The sequence below is a fragment of the Stenella coeruleoalba genome (genome assembly GCF_951394435.1).
Source record: "Stenella coeruleoalba genome assembly, chromosome: 1".
Lineage (NCBI taxonomy): Eukaryota > Metazoa > Chordata > Mammalia > Artiodactyla > Delphinidae > Stenella > Stenella coeruleoalba.
In genome coordinates, this window is record NC_137169.1 from 123,622,691 (window position 1) to 123,640,453 (window position 17,763).

Sequence of the window (17,763 nt, forward strand, 5' to 3'; positions counted from 1 at the left end):
TTATGTCAGCTTAAGGAGAAAGGAGAGGTGGGGTGATGCATAAAACTAGAGCTTGAAATTAGCACAGATACCGTTCAATAAACCAAATAGGTATTAGACAAGATCTACACCTTGCTCAATGAACTGGCCTCAACACACCCTATACACCACAGAGAAATATATCTGAGTAATAAGAGTCTTAAAACCCATGTATTGATATATCTCCATAAGGGAATCAAGTGTGTGCAGAGCAGCACAAACACAGCAGTGAAAATGAGCTAAACCCCATTATAGAAATAAATTTTAAAAACAAAACGCAGAAACAATGAAAGAGAGAAAAATTCTTACAAAATTCGCTCAGGGGCTGTGATGCAACCTGGATTGACCACATATAAACCCACAGCTGGATAAGACATAAGGCTGGACACTTGGGGCTGAGAGGATTGGTGAGCTTTGGTGAGCAACTGCCGAAAGTTTAATGCAATACTTCATGCTGCTCATTCCAAGGGTCCCAACACTCCAGGTTGAAGGGAATCTTCCTACAGCTAAACCGTGCTTGGGAAACCCAGCGACTGGTATACCATATGATCGGGAAAGGTTTCTAAAACGCACCTCATTTTTCCTCTCCTGGGGCTCCGGATCGACATTCCAGCCGCTTTACTAACAACATCCCCACAAGGAGAGTCAATGCCTTTAAGTTCTGGTATCGCACAGTCTGCAGTTAGTGTGGAGGATGAATGGGAATAGGGGGAACCAGCGAGAAACTAGCTGTAGCAGTTTAAATGGGCACATGTCACTCTAATTTCACATCAGTAAGAAGAATTAACCAAAGGCACAGCAAGGTGCCCCAGAAGAATAGGGCTTGAAGGAATCCTGTGGTTATGAGGCAAGATCACAAAAATAAGAGCTGAAAAAACGAGCTAAGGGCCACTGCAATTCAAAAACCTGCAGAGTTATAAAGGCCAACCACTTTCAAAAAATATACTGAGGTAACGCTATGAAGAGTCAATGAAAGCAAGGCAGAATTGCAGGAAACCGATTTCAGGAGGTACACTGGAATTGCATTGAAAACATAAGAAGAAAGTCAGAACCTCGACAATGATGCACTTGGCCAAAAAATGCGTATGCAGGAAAAAACCCATACGCCCTTTTTGGCCAACCAAGCAAGCTTGCAAAGGAAATCTGCACTACAATGAAGTCTCACTTCCCCCCGGTCAAAAGGGCCATCTGAAAAAAGTGTAAAATCCAGAAAGGCAGGACAGGCCATGGAGAACTGGGAGCCTTGTTATGCTGATGGGCGGGATGTAAGTTGCCAACAGCACTTGGGAGAAATGTATGGTGTTTCCTGAAATATCTAAAAAACAAAGCAACAGAGCCTAGGGCACTTCCACTTATGGTCCTATAGCTTAGGGAAATGAAAATCAAAAAGACACAGCAACCCCAAAGTTTGGGATGCCTCTGTTTACAAGAACCTCGTTTACCGTACAAGTTCAATATCACAGAAAGTGAAAACTGGATTAAGAAGTTGTGGTACTTACGTACAATGCAATATCACTCAGCAATGAAATCTATGTCATCAGGCCCATAGCAGCATAATGAGTGGATTCAGGTATGATGATTCTAACTGAAATAAGTCACACAGAAAAAGAACCATCATAAGATATCACTAATACACGGAAAGTAAACTTGGCTACACAGGAACTGAATTCCAAAACAGAACAGGGTCTCAAATTTAGAAAACCAACTTATACTTGCTTAAGGGTAAAGGTGAGTTGCGGAGCTGCATAAAACCAGAGATTGAAATGAGCACAGATAAAGTTCCTTAAGCCAAATATGGAATAGACAAGAGCTACTCCTTGCTCTAGGAAATGGACTCAACACCCCATATTAAAAGCCTAAGAATGTACCTGACTAGTAAGTATCTTAAAACCTATGGATTGCTATGTCTCCAAAAGAGAATCAAGCATGTGTACAGGGGCATAAACGCAGCAGTGATAGGATTGGAGAGGTTCGGTGAGCAAATGAAGACCCTTTGAAGTCATATTGCAATTTACCCATTCCACGGGTCTCAACTCTCCAGGTTTAAGGGATTCTTCCTTCAGCTAAAACATGCATTTGGAACCCAGAGTATGATCAACCGTGTGAACGGGAGACGTGTTCAAATATGTCTCAGTTTTCCTCCCCTGGTACTCGGGTGCAACATTCCAGACGATTTACTAACACTCTCCCCACTTGGAGAGTCAGCGCCTTTAACCTCCTGTTTGGCCCAGTTTGCAATTTGTGCGGAAGATGAACAGGAATAGGGAGAACCAATGAGAGACTAGCTGGAGGTGTCTGGACGGGCAAATTTAACTCTCATTTCCCACCAGGAAGAGGAATTAACCAAAGGCTCAGCGTGCCGTGCCGGAACCAGATTAGGGCCTGAAGCCATCCTGCGGTTTTGCGGCCAGCTCAAAAGAAAGCGAGTTGAAGAAAGGAGCTCAGGGGCACTGTAATTCACAAACCTGCAGAGTTATAAATGACAGCTATCGTCCAAAAATATACTGAAGTAAGGCTGCCAAGAGGACTTGAAAGCGGGGCAGAATTGCTGGAAACCGATTTCAGGAGGTAGACTGGAATTGCACTGAAAGCATAGGAAAAGAGGCAGAACGTCCAGAATGACGCACTTGGCCAAAAAGGGCGTATGCATTTTTCCTGAATATATACAGGAAAAAACGCATACGCCCTTTTTGGCCAACCAAGCAAGCTTGCAAAGGAAATCTGCACTACAATGAAGTCTCACTTCCCCCCGGTCAAAAGGGCCATCTAAAAAAAGTGTAAAATCTAGAAAGGCAGGACAGGCCATGGAGAACTGGGAGCCTTGTTATGCTGATGGGCGGGATGTAAATTGCCAACAGACACTCGGGAGAAGTGTATGGTGTTTCCTGAAACATCTAAAAAACAAAGCAACAGAGCCTAGGGCACTTCCACTTATGGTCCTATAGCTTAGGGAAATTAAAATCAAAAAGACACAGCCACCCCAAAGTTTGGGACGCCTCTGTTTACAAGAACCTCGTTTACCGTACAAGTTCAACATCACAGAAAGTGAAAAATGGATAAAGAACTTGTGGTACTTACTTACAAAGCAATGTCACTCAGCAATGAAATCTATGTCATCAGGCCCTTAGCAGCACAATGAGTGGATTCAGGTATGATGATTCTAACTGAAATAAGTCACACAGAAAAAGAAACATCATAAGATATCAGTAATACACGGAATGTAAACCTGGCTACACAGGAACTGAATTACAGAACAGAACAGGGTCTCAAATTTAGAAAACCAACTTATGCTTGCTTTAGGGGAAAGTTGAGTTGGGGTGCTGCATGAAACCAGAGATTGAAATGAGCACAGATAAAGTTCCTTAAGCCAAATCTGGAATAGACAAGAGCTACTCCTTGCTCAATGAAATGGACTCAACACCGCATATTAAACGCCTAAGAATGTACCTGACTAGTAAGTATCTTAAAACCTATGGATTGCTATGTCTCCAAAAGAGAATCAAGCGTGTGTACAGGGGAACAAATGCAGCAGTGATAGGATTGGAGAGGTTCGGTGAGTAAATGAGGACCCTTTGAAATCATATTGCATGGTACCCATTCCACGGGTCTCAACTCTCCAGGTTTAAGGTATTCTTCCTTCAGCTAAAACATGCATGTGGAACCCAGAGTATGATCAACCGTGTGAACGGGAGATGTGTTCAAATATGTCTCAGTTTTCGTACCCTGGTACTCGGGTGCAACATTCCAGACGCTTTACAAACACTCTCCCCACTTGGAGAGTCAGCGCCTTTAAACTCCTGTTTTGCCCAGTTTGCAATTTCTGCGGAAGATGAACAGGAATAGGGAGAACCAATGAGAGACTAGCTGGAGGTGTCTGGACGGGCCAATTTAACTCTCATTTCCCACCAGGAAGAGGAATTAACCAAAGGCTCAAAGTGCCGTGCCAGAACCAGATAAGGGCCTGAAGCCATCCTGCGGTGTTGCGGCCAGGTCACAAGAAAACGAGTTGAAGAAAGGACCTCAGGGGCACTGTAATTCACAAACCTGCAGAGTTATAAATGACAGCTATCGTGCAAAAATATACTGAAGTAAGGCTGCCAAGAGGACTTGAAAGCGGGGCAGAATTGCAGGAAACCGATTTCAGGAGGTAGACTGGAATTGCATTGAAAGCATAGGAAAAGAGGCAGAACGTCCACAATGATGCACTTGGGCAAAAAGTGCGTATGCGTTTTTTCCTGAATATATTCAGGAAAAAACGCATACGCCCTTTTTGGCCAACCAAGCAAACTTGCAAAGGAAATCTGCACTACAATGAAGTCTCACTTCCCCCCGGTCAAAAGGGACATCTGAAAAAAGTGTAAAATCCAGAAAGGCAGGACAGGCCATGGAGAACTGGGAGCCTTGTTATGCTGACGGGCAAGATGTAAATTGCCAACAGACACTCGGGAGAAGTGTATGGTGTTTCCTGAAACATCTAAAAAACAAAGCAACAGAGCCTAGGGCACTTCCACTTATGGTCCTATAGCTTAGGGAAATTAAAATCAAAAAGAAACAGCCACCCCAAAGTTTGGGACGCCTCTGTTTACAAGAACCTCGTTTACCGTACAAGTTCAATATCACAGAAAGTGAAAAATGGATAAAGAACTTGTGGTACTTACGTACAATGCAGTATCACTCAGCAATGAAATCTATGTCATCAGGCCCGTAGCAGCATAAAGAGTGGATTCAGGTACGATGATTCTAACTGAAATAAGTCACACAGAAAAAGAAACATCATAAGATATCACTAATACACGGAATGTAAACTTGGCTACACAGGAACTGAATTCCAAAACAGAACAGGGTCTCAAATTTAGAAAACCAACTTATGCTTGCTTAAGGGGAAAGGTGAGTTGGGGTGCTGCATAAAACCAGAGATTGAAATGAGCACAGATAAAGTTCCTTAAGCCAAATATGGAATAGACAAGAGCTACTCCTTGCTCAACGAAATGGACTCAACACCGCATATTAAACGCCTAAGAATGTACCTGACTAGTAAGTATCTTAAAACCTATGGATTGCTATGTCTCCGAAAGAGAATCAAGCATGTGTACAGGGGCATAAACGCAGCAGTGATAGGATTGGAGAGGTTCGGTGAGCAAATGAAGACCCCTTGAAGTCATATCGCATGGTATCCATTCCACGGGTCTCAACTCTCCAGGTTTAAGGTATTCTTCCTTCAGCTAAACCATGCATGTGGAACCCAGAGTATGATCAACCGTGTGAACGGGAGACGTGTTCAAATATGTCTCAGTTTTCCTCCCCTGGTACTCGGGTGCAACATTCCAGACGCTTTACTAACACTCTCCCGACTTTGAGAGTCAGCGCCTTTAACCTGCTGTTTGGCCCAGTTTGCAATTTCTGCGGAAGATGAACAGGAATAGGGAGAACCAATGAGAGACTAGCTGGAGGTGTCTGGACGGGCAAATTTAACTCTCATTTCCCACCAGGAAGAGGAAATAACCAAATGCTCAGCGTGCCGTGCCGTAACCAGATTAGGACCTGAAGCCATCCTGCGGTGTTGCGGCCAGCTCAAAAGAAAGCGAGTTGAAGAAAGGAGCTCAGGGGCACTGTAATTCACAAACCTGCAGAGTTATAAATGACAGCTATCGTCCAAAAATATACTGAAGTAAGGCTGCCAAGAGGACTTGAAAGCGGGGCAGAATTGCAGGAAACCGATTTCTGGAGTTAGACTGGAATTGCATTGAAAGCATAGGAAAAGAGGCAGAACGTCCACAATGATGCACTTGGCCAAAAAGGGCGTATGCGTTTTTTCCTGAATATATTCAGGAAAAAACGCATACGCCCTTTTTGGCCAACCAAGCAAGCTTGCAAAGGAAATCTGCACTACAATGAAGTCTCACTTCCCCCCGGTCAAAAGGGCCATCTGAAAAAAGTGTAAAATCCAGAAAGGCAGGACAGGCCATGGAGAACTGGGAGCCTTGTTATGCTGATGGGCGGGATGTAAATTGCCAACAGACACTCGGGAGAAGTGTATGGTGTTTCCTGAAACATCTAAAAAACAAAGCAACAGAGCCTAGGGCACTTCCACTTATGGTCCTATAGCTTAGGGAAATTAAAATCAAAAAGACACAGCCACCCCAAAGTTTGGGACGCCTCTGTTTACAAGAACCTCGTTTACAGTACAAGTTCAACATCGCAGAAAGTGAAAAATGGATAAAGAACTTGTGGTACTTACGTACAATGCAGTATCACTCAGCAATGAAATCTATATCATCAGGCCCGTAGCAGCATAATGAGTGGATTCAGGTACGATGATTCTAACTGAAATAAGTCACACAGAAAAAGAAACATCATAAGATATCACTAATACACGGAATGTAAACTTGGCTACACAGGAACTGCATTCCAAAACAGAACAGGGTCTCAAATTTAGAAAACCAACTTCTGCTTGCTTAAGGGGAAAGGTGAGTTGGGGTGCTGCATAAAACCAGAGATTGAAATGAGCACAGATAAAGTTCCTTAAGCCAAATATGGAATAGACAAGAGCTACTCCTTGCTCAACGAAATGGACTCAACACCGCATATTAAACGCCTAAGAATGTACCTGACTAGTAAGTATCTTAAAACCTATGGATTGCTATGTCTCCAAAAGAGAATCAAGCGTGTGTACAGGGGCATAAACGCAGCAGCGATAGGATTGGAGAGGTTCGGTGAGCAAATGAAGACCCTTTGAAGTCATATTGCATGGTACCCATTCCACGGGTCTCAACTCTCCAGGTTTAAGGTATTCTTCCTTCAGCTAAAACATGCATGTGGAACCCAGAGTATGATCAACCGTGTGAACGGGAGACGTGTTCAAATATGTCTCAGTTTTCCTCCCCTGGTACTCGGGTGCAACATTCCAGACGCTTTACTAACACTCTCCCGACTTGGAGAGTCAGCGCCTTTAACCTCCTGTTTGGCCCAGTTTGCAATTTCTGCGGAAGATGAACAGCAATAGGGAGAACCAATGAGAGACTAGCTGGAGGTGTCTGGACGGGCAAATTTAACTCTCATTTCCCACCAGGAAGAGGAAATCACCAAATGCTCAGCGTGCCGTGCCGTAACCAGATTAGGACCTGAAGCCATCCTGCGGTGTTGCGGCCAGCTCAAAAGAAAGCGAGTTGAAGAAAGGAGCTCAGGGGCACTGTAATTCACAAACCTGCAGAGTTATAAATGACAGCTATCGTCCAAAAATATACTGAAGTAAGGCTGCCAAGAGAACTTGAAAGCGGGGCAGAATTGCAGGAAACCGATTTCTGGAGGTAGACTGGAATTGCATTGAAAGCATAGGAAAAGAGGCAGAGCGTCCACAATGATGCACTTGGCCAAAAAGGGCGTATGCGTTTTTTCCTGAATATATTCAGGAAAAAACGCATACGCCCTTTTTGGCCAACCAAGCAAGCTTGCAAAGGAAATCTGCACTACAATGAAGTCTCACTTCCCCCTGGTCAAAGGGCCATCTGAAAAAAGTGTAAAATCCAGAAAGGGAGGACAGGCCATGGAGAACTGGGATCCTTGTTATGCTGATGGGCGGGATGTAAATTGCCAACAGACACTCGGGAGAAATGTATGGTGTTTCCTGAAACATCTAAAAAACAAAGCAACAGAGCCTAGGGCACTTCCACTTATGGTCCTATAGCTTAGGGAAATTAAAATCAAAAAGACACAGCCACCCCAAAGTTTGGGATGCCTCTGTTTACAAGAACCTCGTTTACCGTACAAGTTCAATATCACAGAAAGTGAAAAATGGATAAAGAACTTGTGGTACTTACGTACAATGCAGTATCACTCAGCAATGAAATCTATGTCATCAGGCCCGTAGCAGCATAATGAGTGGATTCAGGTACGATGATTCTAACTGAAATAAGTCACACAGAAAAAGAAACATCATAAGATATCAGTAATACACGGAATGTAAACTTGGCTACACAGGTACTGAATTACAGAACAGAACAGGGTCTCAAATTTAGAAAACCAACTTATGCTTGCTTAAGGGGAAAGGTGAGTTGGGGTGCTGCATAGAACCAGAGATTGAAATGAGCACAGATAAAGTTCCTTAAGCCAAATATGGAATAGACAAGAGCTACTCCTTGCTCAACGAAATGGACTCAACACCCCATATTAAACGCCTAAGAATGTACCTGACTAGTAAGTATCTTAAAACCTATGGATTGCTATGTCTCCAAAAGAGAATCAAGCGTGTGTACAGGGGAATAAACACAGCAGTGATAGGATTGGAGAGGTTCGGTGAGCAAATGAAGACCCTTTGAAATCATATTGCATGGTACCCATTACATGGGTCTCAACTCTCCAGGTTTAAGGTATTCTTCCTTCAGCTAAAACATGCATTTGGAACCTAGAGTATGATCAACCATGTGATCGGGAGACGTGTTCAAATATATCTCAGTTTTCGTACCCTGGTACTCGGGTGCAACATTCCAGACGCTTTACTAACACTCTCCCGACTTGGAGAGTCAGTCCCTTTAACCTCCTGTTTGGCCCAGTTTGCAATTTCTGCGGAAGATGAACAGGAATAGCGAGAAAAAATGAGAGACTAGCTGGAGGTGTCTGGACGGGCAAATTTAACTCTCATTTCCCACCAGGAAGAGGAATTAACCAACGGCTCAGCGTGCCGTGCCGGAACCAGATTAGGGCCTGAAGCCATCCTGCGGTGTTGCGGCCAGCTCAAAAGAAAGCGAATTGAAGAAAGGAGCTCAGGGGCACTGTAATTCACAAACCTGCAGTTATAAATGACAGCTATCGTCCGTAAATATACTGAAGTAAGGCTGCCAAGAGGACTTGAAAGCGGGGCAGAATTGCAGGAAACCGATTTCAGGAGGTAGACTGGAATTGCATTGAAAGCATAGGAAAAGAGGTAGAACGTCCACAATGATGCACTTGGCCAAAAAGGGCGTATGCGTTTTCTCCTGAATATATTCAGGAAAAAACGCATACGCCCTTTTTGGCCAACCAAGCAAGCTTGCAAAGGAAATCTGCACTACAATGAAGTCTCACTTCCCCCCGGTCAAAAGGGCCATCTGAAAAAAGTGTAAAATCCAGAAAGGCAGGACAGGCCGTGGAGAACTGGGAGCCTTGTTATGCTCATGGGCAGGATGTAAATTGCCAACAGACACTGGGGAGAAGTGTATGGTGTTTCCTGAAACATCTAAAAAACAAAGCAACAGAGCCTAGGACACTTCCACTTATGGTCCTATAGCTTAGGGAAATTAAAATCAAAAAGACACAGCCACCCCAAAGTTTGGAACGGCTCTGTTTGCAAAAACCTTGTTTACAGTACAAGTTCAACATCGCAGAAAGTGAAAAATGGATAAAGAAGTTGTGGTATTTACTTATAAAGCAATATCACTCAGCAATGAAATCTATGTCATCAGGCCCTTAGCAACACAAAGAGTGGATTCAGGTATGATGATTCTAACTGAAATAAGTCACACAGAAAAAGAAACATCATAAGATATCACTAATACACGGAATGTAAACTTGGCTACACAGGAACTGAATTACAGAACAGAACAGGGTCTCAAATTTAGAAAACCAACTTATGCTTGCTTAAGGGGAAAGGTGAGTTGGGGTGCTGCATAAAACCAGAGATTGAAATGAGCACAGATAAAGTTCCTTAAGCCAAATATGGAATAGACAAGAGCTACTCCTTGCTCAACGAAATGGACTCAACACCGCATATTAAATGCCTAAGAATGTACCTGACTAGTAAGTATCTTAAAACCTATGGATTGCTATGTCTCCGAAAGAGAATCAAGCATGTGTACAGGGGCATAAACGCAGCAGTGATAGGATTGGAGAGGTTCGGTGAGCAAATGAAGACCCTTTGAAGTCGTATTGCATGGTACCCATTCCACGGGTTTCAACTACCCAGGTTTAAGGTATTCTTCCTACAGCTAAAACATGCATGTGGAACCTAGAGTATGATCAACCATGTGATCGGGAGACGTGTTCAAATATGTCTCAGTTTTCCTCCCCTGGTACTCGGGTGCAACATTCCAGATGCTTTACTAACACTCTCCCCAGTTGGAGAGTCAGTCCCTTTAACCTCCTGTTTGGCCCAGTTTGCAATTTCTGCGGAAGATGAACAGGAATAGGGAGAACCAATGAGAGACTAGCTGGAGGTGTCTGGACGGGCAAATTTAACTCTCATTTCCCACCAGGAAGAGGAAATAACCAAAGGCTCAGTGTGCCGTGCCGCAACAAGATTAGGGCCTGAAGCCATTCTGCGGTGTTGCGGCCAGCTCAAAAGAAAGCGAGTTGAAGAAAGGAGCTCAGGGGCACTGTAATTCACAAAGCTGCAGAGTTATAAATGACAGCTATCGTCCAAAAATAGACTGAAGTAAGGCTGCCAAGAGGACTTGAAAGCGGGGCAGAATTGCAGGAAACCGATTTCAGGAGGTAGACTGGAAATGCATTGAAAGCATAGGAAAAGAGGCAGAACGTCCACAATGATGCACTTGGCCAAAAAGGGCGTATGCGTTTATTTCTGAATATATTCAGAAAAAACGCATACGCCCTTTTTGGCCAACCAAGCAAGCTTGCAAAGGAAATCTGCACTACAATGAAGTCTCACCTCCCCCCGGTCAAAAGGGCCATCTGAAAAAAGTGTAAAATCCAGAAAAGCAGGAGAGGCCATGGAGAACTGGGAGCCTTGTTGTGCTGATGGGCGGGATGGAAATTGCCAACAGACACTCGGGAGAAGTGTATGGTGTTTCCTGAAACATTTAAAAAACAAAGCAACAGAGCCTAGGGCACTTCCACTTATGGTCCTATAGCTTACGGAAATTAAAATAAAAAAGACACAGCCACCCCAAAGTTTGGGACGCCTCTGTTTACAAGAACCTCGTTTAGAGTACAAGGTCAACATTGCAGAAAGTGAAAAATGGATAAAGACGTTGTGGTATTTACTTACAAAGCAATATCACTCAGCAATGAAATCTATGTCATCAGGCCCTTAGCAGCTCAATGAGTGGATTCAGGTATGATGATTCTAACTGAAATAAGTCACACAGAAAAAGAAACATCATAAGATATCAGTAATACACAGAATGTAAACTTGGCTACACAGGAACTGAATTACAGAACAGAACAGGGTCTCAAATTTAGAAAACCAACTTATGCTTGCTTAAGGGGAAAGGTGAGTTGGGGTGCTGCATAAAACCAGAGATCGAAATGAGCACAGATAAAGTTCCTTAAGCCAAATATGGAATAGACAAGAGCTACCCCTTGCTCAACGAAATGGACTCAACACCGCATATTAAACGCCTAAGAATGTACCTGACTAGTAAGTATCTTAAAACCTATGGATTGCTATATCTCCAAAAGAGAATCAAGCATGTGTACAGGGGCATAAACGCAGCAGTGATAGGATTGGAGAGGTTCGGTGAGCAAATGAAGACCCTTTGAAGTCATATTGCATGGTACCCATTCCACGGGTTTCACCTACCCAGGTTTAAGGTATTCTTCCTTCAGCTAAAACATGCATGTGGAACCTAGAGTATGATCAACCATGTGATCAGGAGACGTGTTGAAATATGTCTCAGTTTTCGTACCCTGGTACTCGGGTGCAACATTCCAGACGCTTTACTAACACTCTCCCGACATGGAGAGTCAGCGCCTTTAACCTCCTGTTTGGCCCAGTTTGCAATTTCTGCGGAAGATGAACAGGAATAGCGAGAAACAATGAGAGACTAGCTGGAGGTGTCTGGACGGGCAAATTTAACTCTCATTTCCCACCAGGAAGAGGAATTAGCCAAAGGCTCAGCGTGCCGTGCCGGAACCAGATTAGGACCTGAAGCCATCCTGCGGTGTTGCGGCCTGCTCAAAAGAAAGCGAGTTGAAGAAAGGAGCTCAGGGGCACTGTAATTCACAAACCCTCAGAGTTATAAATGATAGCTATCGTCCAAAAATATACTGAAGTAGGCTGCCAAGAGGACTTGAAAGCGGGGCAGAATTGCAGGAAACCAATTTCACGAGGTAGACTGGAATTGCATTGAAAGCATAGGAAAAGAGGCAGAACGTCCACAATGATGCACTTGGCCAAAAAGGGCGTATACGTTTTTTCCTGAACATATTCAGGAAAAAACGCATACGCCCTTTTTGGCCAACCAAGCAAGCTTGCAAAGGAAATCTGCACTACAATGAAGTCTCACTTCCCCCCGGTCAAAAGGGCCATCTGTAAAAAGTGTAAAATCCAGAAAGGCAGGACAGGCCATGGAGAACTGGGAGCCTTGTTATGCTGATGGGTGGGATGTAAATTGCCAACAGACACTCGGGAGAAGTGTATGGTGTTTCCTGAAACATCTAAAAAACAAAGCAACAGAGCCTAGGGCACTTCCACTTATGGTCCTATAGCTTAGGGAAATTAAAATAAAAAAGACACAGCCACCCCAAAGTTTGGGCCGCCTCTGCTTACAAGAACCTCGTTTACAGTACAAGGTCAACATCGCAGAAAGTGAAAAATGGATAAAGAAGTTGTGGTATTTACTTACAAAGCAATATCACTCAGCAATGAAATCTATGTCATCAGGCCCTTAGCAGCACAATGAGTGGATTCAGGTATGATGATTCTAAGTGAAATAAGTCACACAGAAAAAGAAACATCATAACATATCATTAATACACGGAATGTAAACTTGGCTACACAGGAACTGAATTACAGAACAGAACAGGGTCTCAAAGTTAGAAAACCAACTTATGCTTGCTTAAGGGTAAAGGTGAATTGGGGTGTTGCATAAAACCAGAGATCGAAATGAGCACAGATAAAGTTCCTTAAGCCAAATATGGAATAGACAAGAGCTACTCCTTGCTCAACAAAATGGACTCAACACCCCATATTAAACGCCTAAGAATGTACCTGACTAGTAAGTATCTTAAAACCTATGGATTGCTATGTCTCCAAAAGAGAATCAAGTGTGTGTACAGGGGCATAAACGCAGCAGTGATAGGATTGGAGAGGTTCGGTGAGTAAATGAAGAACCGTTGAAGTCATATTGCATGGTACCCATTCCACGGGTTTCAACTACCCAGGTTTAAGGTATTCTTCCTTCAGCTAAAACATGCATGTGGAACCCAGAGTATGATCAACCATGTGATCGGGAGACGTGTTCAAATATGTCTCAGTTTTTGTACCCTGCTACTCGGGTGCAACATTCCAGATGCTTTACTCACACTCTCCCGACTTGGAGAGCCAGTCCCTTTAACCTCCTGTTTGGCCCAGTTTGCAATTTCTGCGGAAGATGAACAGGAATAGGGAGAACCAAAGAGAGGCTAGCTGGAGGTGTCTGGACGGGCAAATTTAACTCTCATTTCCCACCAGGAAGAGGAATTAACCAAAGGCTCACCGTGCCATGCCGGAACCAGATTAGGGCCTGAAGCCATCCTGCAGTGTTGCGGCCAGGTCACAAGAAAGAGAGTTGAAGAAAGGAGCTCAGGGGCACTGTAATTCACAAACCTGCAGAGTTATAAATGACAGCTATCGTCCAAAAATATACTGAAGTAAGGCTGCCAAGAGGACTTGAAAGCGGGGCAGAATTGCAGGAAACTGATTTCAGGAGGTAGACTGGAATTGCATTGAAAGCATAGGAATAGAGGCAGAACGTCCACAATGATGCACTTGGCCAAAAAGGGCGTATGCGTTTTTTCCTGAATATATTCAGGAAAAAACGCATACGCCCTTTTTGGACAAGCAAGCAAAATTGCAAAGGAAATCTGCACTACAATGAAGTCTCACTTCCCCCCGGTCAAAAGGGACATCTGAAAAATGTGTAAAATCCAGAAAGGCAGGACAGGCCATGGAGAACTGGGAGCCTTTTTATGCTGATGGGCGGGATGTGAATTGCCAACAGATACTCGGGAGAAGTGTATGGTGTTTCCTGAAACATCTAAAAAACAAAGCAACAGAGCCTAGGGCACTTCCACCTATGGTCCTATAGCTTAGGGAAATTAAAATCAAAAAGACACAGCCACCCCAAAGTTTGGGACGCCTCTGTTTACAAGAACCTCGTTTACCGTACAAGTTCAATATCACAGAAAGTGAAAAATGGATAAAGAACTTGTGGTACTTACGTACAATGCAGTATCACTCAGCAATGAAATCTATGTCATCAGGCCCGTAGCAGCATAATGAGTGGATTCAGGTAAGATGATTCTAACTGAAATAAGTCACACAGAAAAAGAAACATCATAAGATATCACTAATACAAGGAATGTAAACTTTGCTACACAGGAACTGAATTCCAAAACAGAACAGGGACTCAAATTTAGAAAACCAACTTATGCAGGCTTAAGGGGAAAGGTGAGTTGGGGTGCTGCATAATACCAGAGATTGAAATGAGCACAGATAAAGTTCCTTAAGGCAAATATGGAATAGACAAGAGCTACTCCTTGCTCAACGAAATGGACTCAACACCCCATATTAAACGCCTAAGAATGTACCTGACTAGTAAGTATCTTAAAACCTATGGATTGCTATGTCTCCAAAAGAGAATCAAGCCTGTGTACAGGGGCATAAACGCAGCAGTAATAGGATTGGAGAGGTTCGGTGAGCAAATGAAGACCCTTTGAAGTCATATTGCATGGTACCCATTACACTGGTCTCAACTCTCCAGGTTTAAGGTATTCTTCCTTCAGCTAAAACATGCATGTGGAACCCAGAGTATGATCAACCGTGTGAATGGGAGACGTGTTCAAATATGTCTCAGTTTTCCTCCCATGGTACTCGGGTGCAACATTCCAGATGCTTTACTAACACTCTCCCCACTTGGAGGGTAAGCGCCTTTAACCTCCTGTTTGGCCCAGTTTGCAATTTCTGCGGAAGATGAACAGGAATAGGGACAACCAATGAGAGACTAGCTAGAGGTGTCTGGACGGGCAAATTTAACTCTCATTTCCCACCAGGAAGAGGAAATAACCAAAGGCTCAGCGTGCCGTGCCAGAACCAGATTAGGGCCTGAAGCCATCCTGCGGTGTTCCGGCCAGCTCAAAAGAAAGCGAGTTGAAGAAAGGAGCTCAGGGACACTGTAATTCACAAACCTGCAGAGTTATAAATGACAGCTATCGTCCAAAAATATACTGAAGTAAGGCTGCCAAGAGGACTTGAAAGCGGGGCAGAATTGCAGGAAACCGATTTCAGGAGGTAGACTGGAATTGCATTGAAAGCATAGGAAAAGAGGCAGAACGTCCACAATGATGCACTTGGCCAAAAAGGGCGTATGCGTTTTCTCCTGAATATATTCAGGAAAAAACGCATACGCACTTTTTGGTCAACCGAGCAAGCTTGCAAAGGAAATCTGCACTACAATGAAGTCTCACTTCCCCCCGGTCAAAAGGGCCATCTGAAAAAAGTGTAAAATCCAGAAAGGCAGGACAGGCCATGGAGAACTGGGAGCCTTGTTATGCTGATGGGCGGGATGTAAATTGCCAACAGACACTCGGGAGAAGTGTATGGTGTTTCCTGAAACATCTAAAAAACAAAGCAACAGAGCCTAGGGCACTTCCACTTATGGTCCTATAGCTTAGGGAAATTAAAATCAAAAAGACACAGCCACCCCAAAGTTTGGGACGCCTCTGTTTACAAGAACCTCGTTTACAGTACAAGTTCAACATCGCAGAAAGTGAAAAATGGATAAAGAACTTGTGGTATTTACTTACAAAGCAATATCACTCAGCAATGAAATCTATGTCATCAGGCCCTTAGCAGCACAATGAGTGGATTCAGGTATGATGATTCTAACTGAAATAAGTCACACAGAAAAAGAAACATCATAAGATATCACTAATACACGGAATGTAAACTTGGCTACACAGGAACTGAATTCCAAAACAGAACAGGGTCTCAAATTTAGAAAACCAACTTATGCTTGCTTAAGGGGAAAGATGAGTTGGGGTGCTGCATAAAACCAGAGATTGAAATGAGCACAGATAAAGTTCCTTAAGCCAAATATGGAATAGACAAGAGCTACTCCTTGCTCAGCGAAATGGACTCAACACACCATATTAAACGCCTAAGAATGAACCTGACTGTAAGTATCTTAAAACCTATGGATTGCTATGTCTCCAAAAGAGAATCAAGCGTGTGTACAGGGGCATAAACGCAGCAGTGATAGGATTGGAGAGGTTCGGTGAGCAAATGAAGACCCTTTGAAGTCAAATTGCATGGTACCCATTACACGGGTCTCAACTCTCCAGGTTTAAGGTATTCTTCCTTCAGCTAAAACATGCATGTGGAACCCAGAGTATGATCAACCGTGTGAACGGGAGACGTGTTCAAATATGTCTCAGTTTTCCTCCCCTGGTACTCGGGTGCAACATTCCAGACGCTTTACTAACACTCTCCCCACTTGGAGAGTCAGCGCCTTTAACCTCCTGTTTGGCCCAGTTTGCAATTTCTGCGGAAGATGAACAGGAATAGGGAGAACCAATGAGAGACTAGCTGGAGGTGTCTGGACGGGCAAATTTAACTCTCATTTCCCACCAGGAAGAGGAAATAACCAAAGGCTCAGCGTGCCGTGCCAGAACCAGATTAGGGCCTGAAGCCATCTGGCGGTGTTGCGGCCAGCTCACAAGAAAGCGAGTTGAAGAAAGGAGCTCAGGGGCACTGTAATTCACAAACCTGCAGAGTTATAAATGACAGCTATCGTCCAAAAATATACTGAAGTAAGGCTGCCAAGAGGACTGGAAAGCGGGGCAGAATTGCAGGAAGCGATTTCAGGAGGTAGACTGGAATTGCATTGAAAGCATAGGAAAAGAGGCAGAACGTCCACAATGATGCACTTGGCCAAAAAGGGCGTATGCGTTTTTTCCTGAATATATTCAGGAAAAAACGCATACGCCCTTTTTGGCCAACCAAGCAAGCTTGGAAAGGAAATCTGCACTACAATGAAGTCTCACTTCCCCCCGGTCAAAAGGGCCATCTGAAAAAAGTGTAAAATCCAGAAAGGCAGGACAGGCCATGGAGAACTGGGAGCCTTGTTATGCTGATGGGCGGGATGTAAATTGCCAACAGACACTCGGGAGAAGTGTATGGTGTTTCCTGAAACATCTAAAAAACAAAGCAACAGAGCCTAGGGCACTTCCACTTATGGTCCTATAGCTTAGGGAAATTAAAATCAAAAAGACACAGCCACCCCAAAGTTTGGGACGCCTCTGTTTACAAGAACCTCGTTTACCGTACAAGTTCAATATCACAGAAAGTGAAAAATGGATAAAGAACTTGTGGTACTTACGTACAATGCAGTATCACTCAGCAATGAAATCTGTGTCATCAGGCCCGTAGCAGCATAATGAGTGGATTCAGGTACGATGATTCTAACTGAAATAAGTCACACAGAAAAAGAAACATCATAAGATATCACTAATACACGGAATGTAAACTTGGCTACACAGGAACTGAATTCCAAAACAGAACAGGGTCTCAAATATAGAAAATGAACTTATGCTTGCTTAAGGGGAAAGGTGAGTTGGGGTGCTGCATAAAACCAGAGATTGAAATGAGCACAGATAAAGTTCCTTAAGCCAAATATGGAATAGACAAGAGCTACTCCTTGCTCAACGAAATGGACTCAACACCCCATATTAAACGCCTAGGAATGTACCTGACTAGTAAGTATCTTAAAACCTATGGATTGCTATGTCTCCAAAAGAGAATCAAGCGTGTGTACAGGGGCATAAATGCAGCAG

General features: G+C 43.6%; 1 long non-coding RNA gene across 4 annotated transcripts in view; it reads right to left on the reverse strand.

Annotated features, from left to right (window-relative positions):
• The window catches only part of LOC307186525, a 2,785,769-nt gene that overhangs the window by 2,629,062 nt on the left and 138,944 nt on the right, over positions 1-17,763 (reverse strand). The window contains exon 1 of one of the 4 annotated variants that reach the window (XR_013828352.1): positions 17,310-17,372. The exons of 1 other annotated variant lie outside the window; for it this stretch is intronic. This is a non-coding gene — a long non-coding RNA (uncharacterized lncRNA). Of the gene's footprint in view, positions 1-1,517; positions 1,562-17,309; positions 17,373-17,763 lie in introns of those variants that run through there. 2 more of the 4 variants (XR_013828362.1, XR_013828363.1) reach the window with 2 other exon arrangements.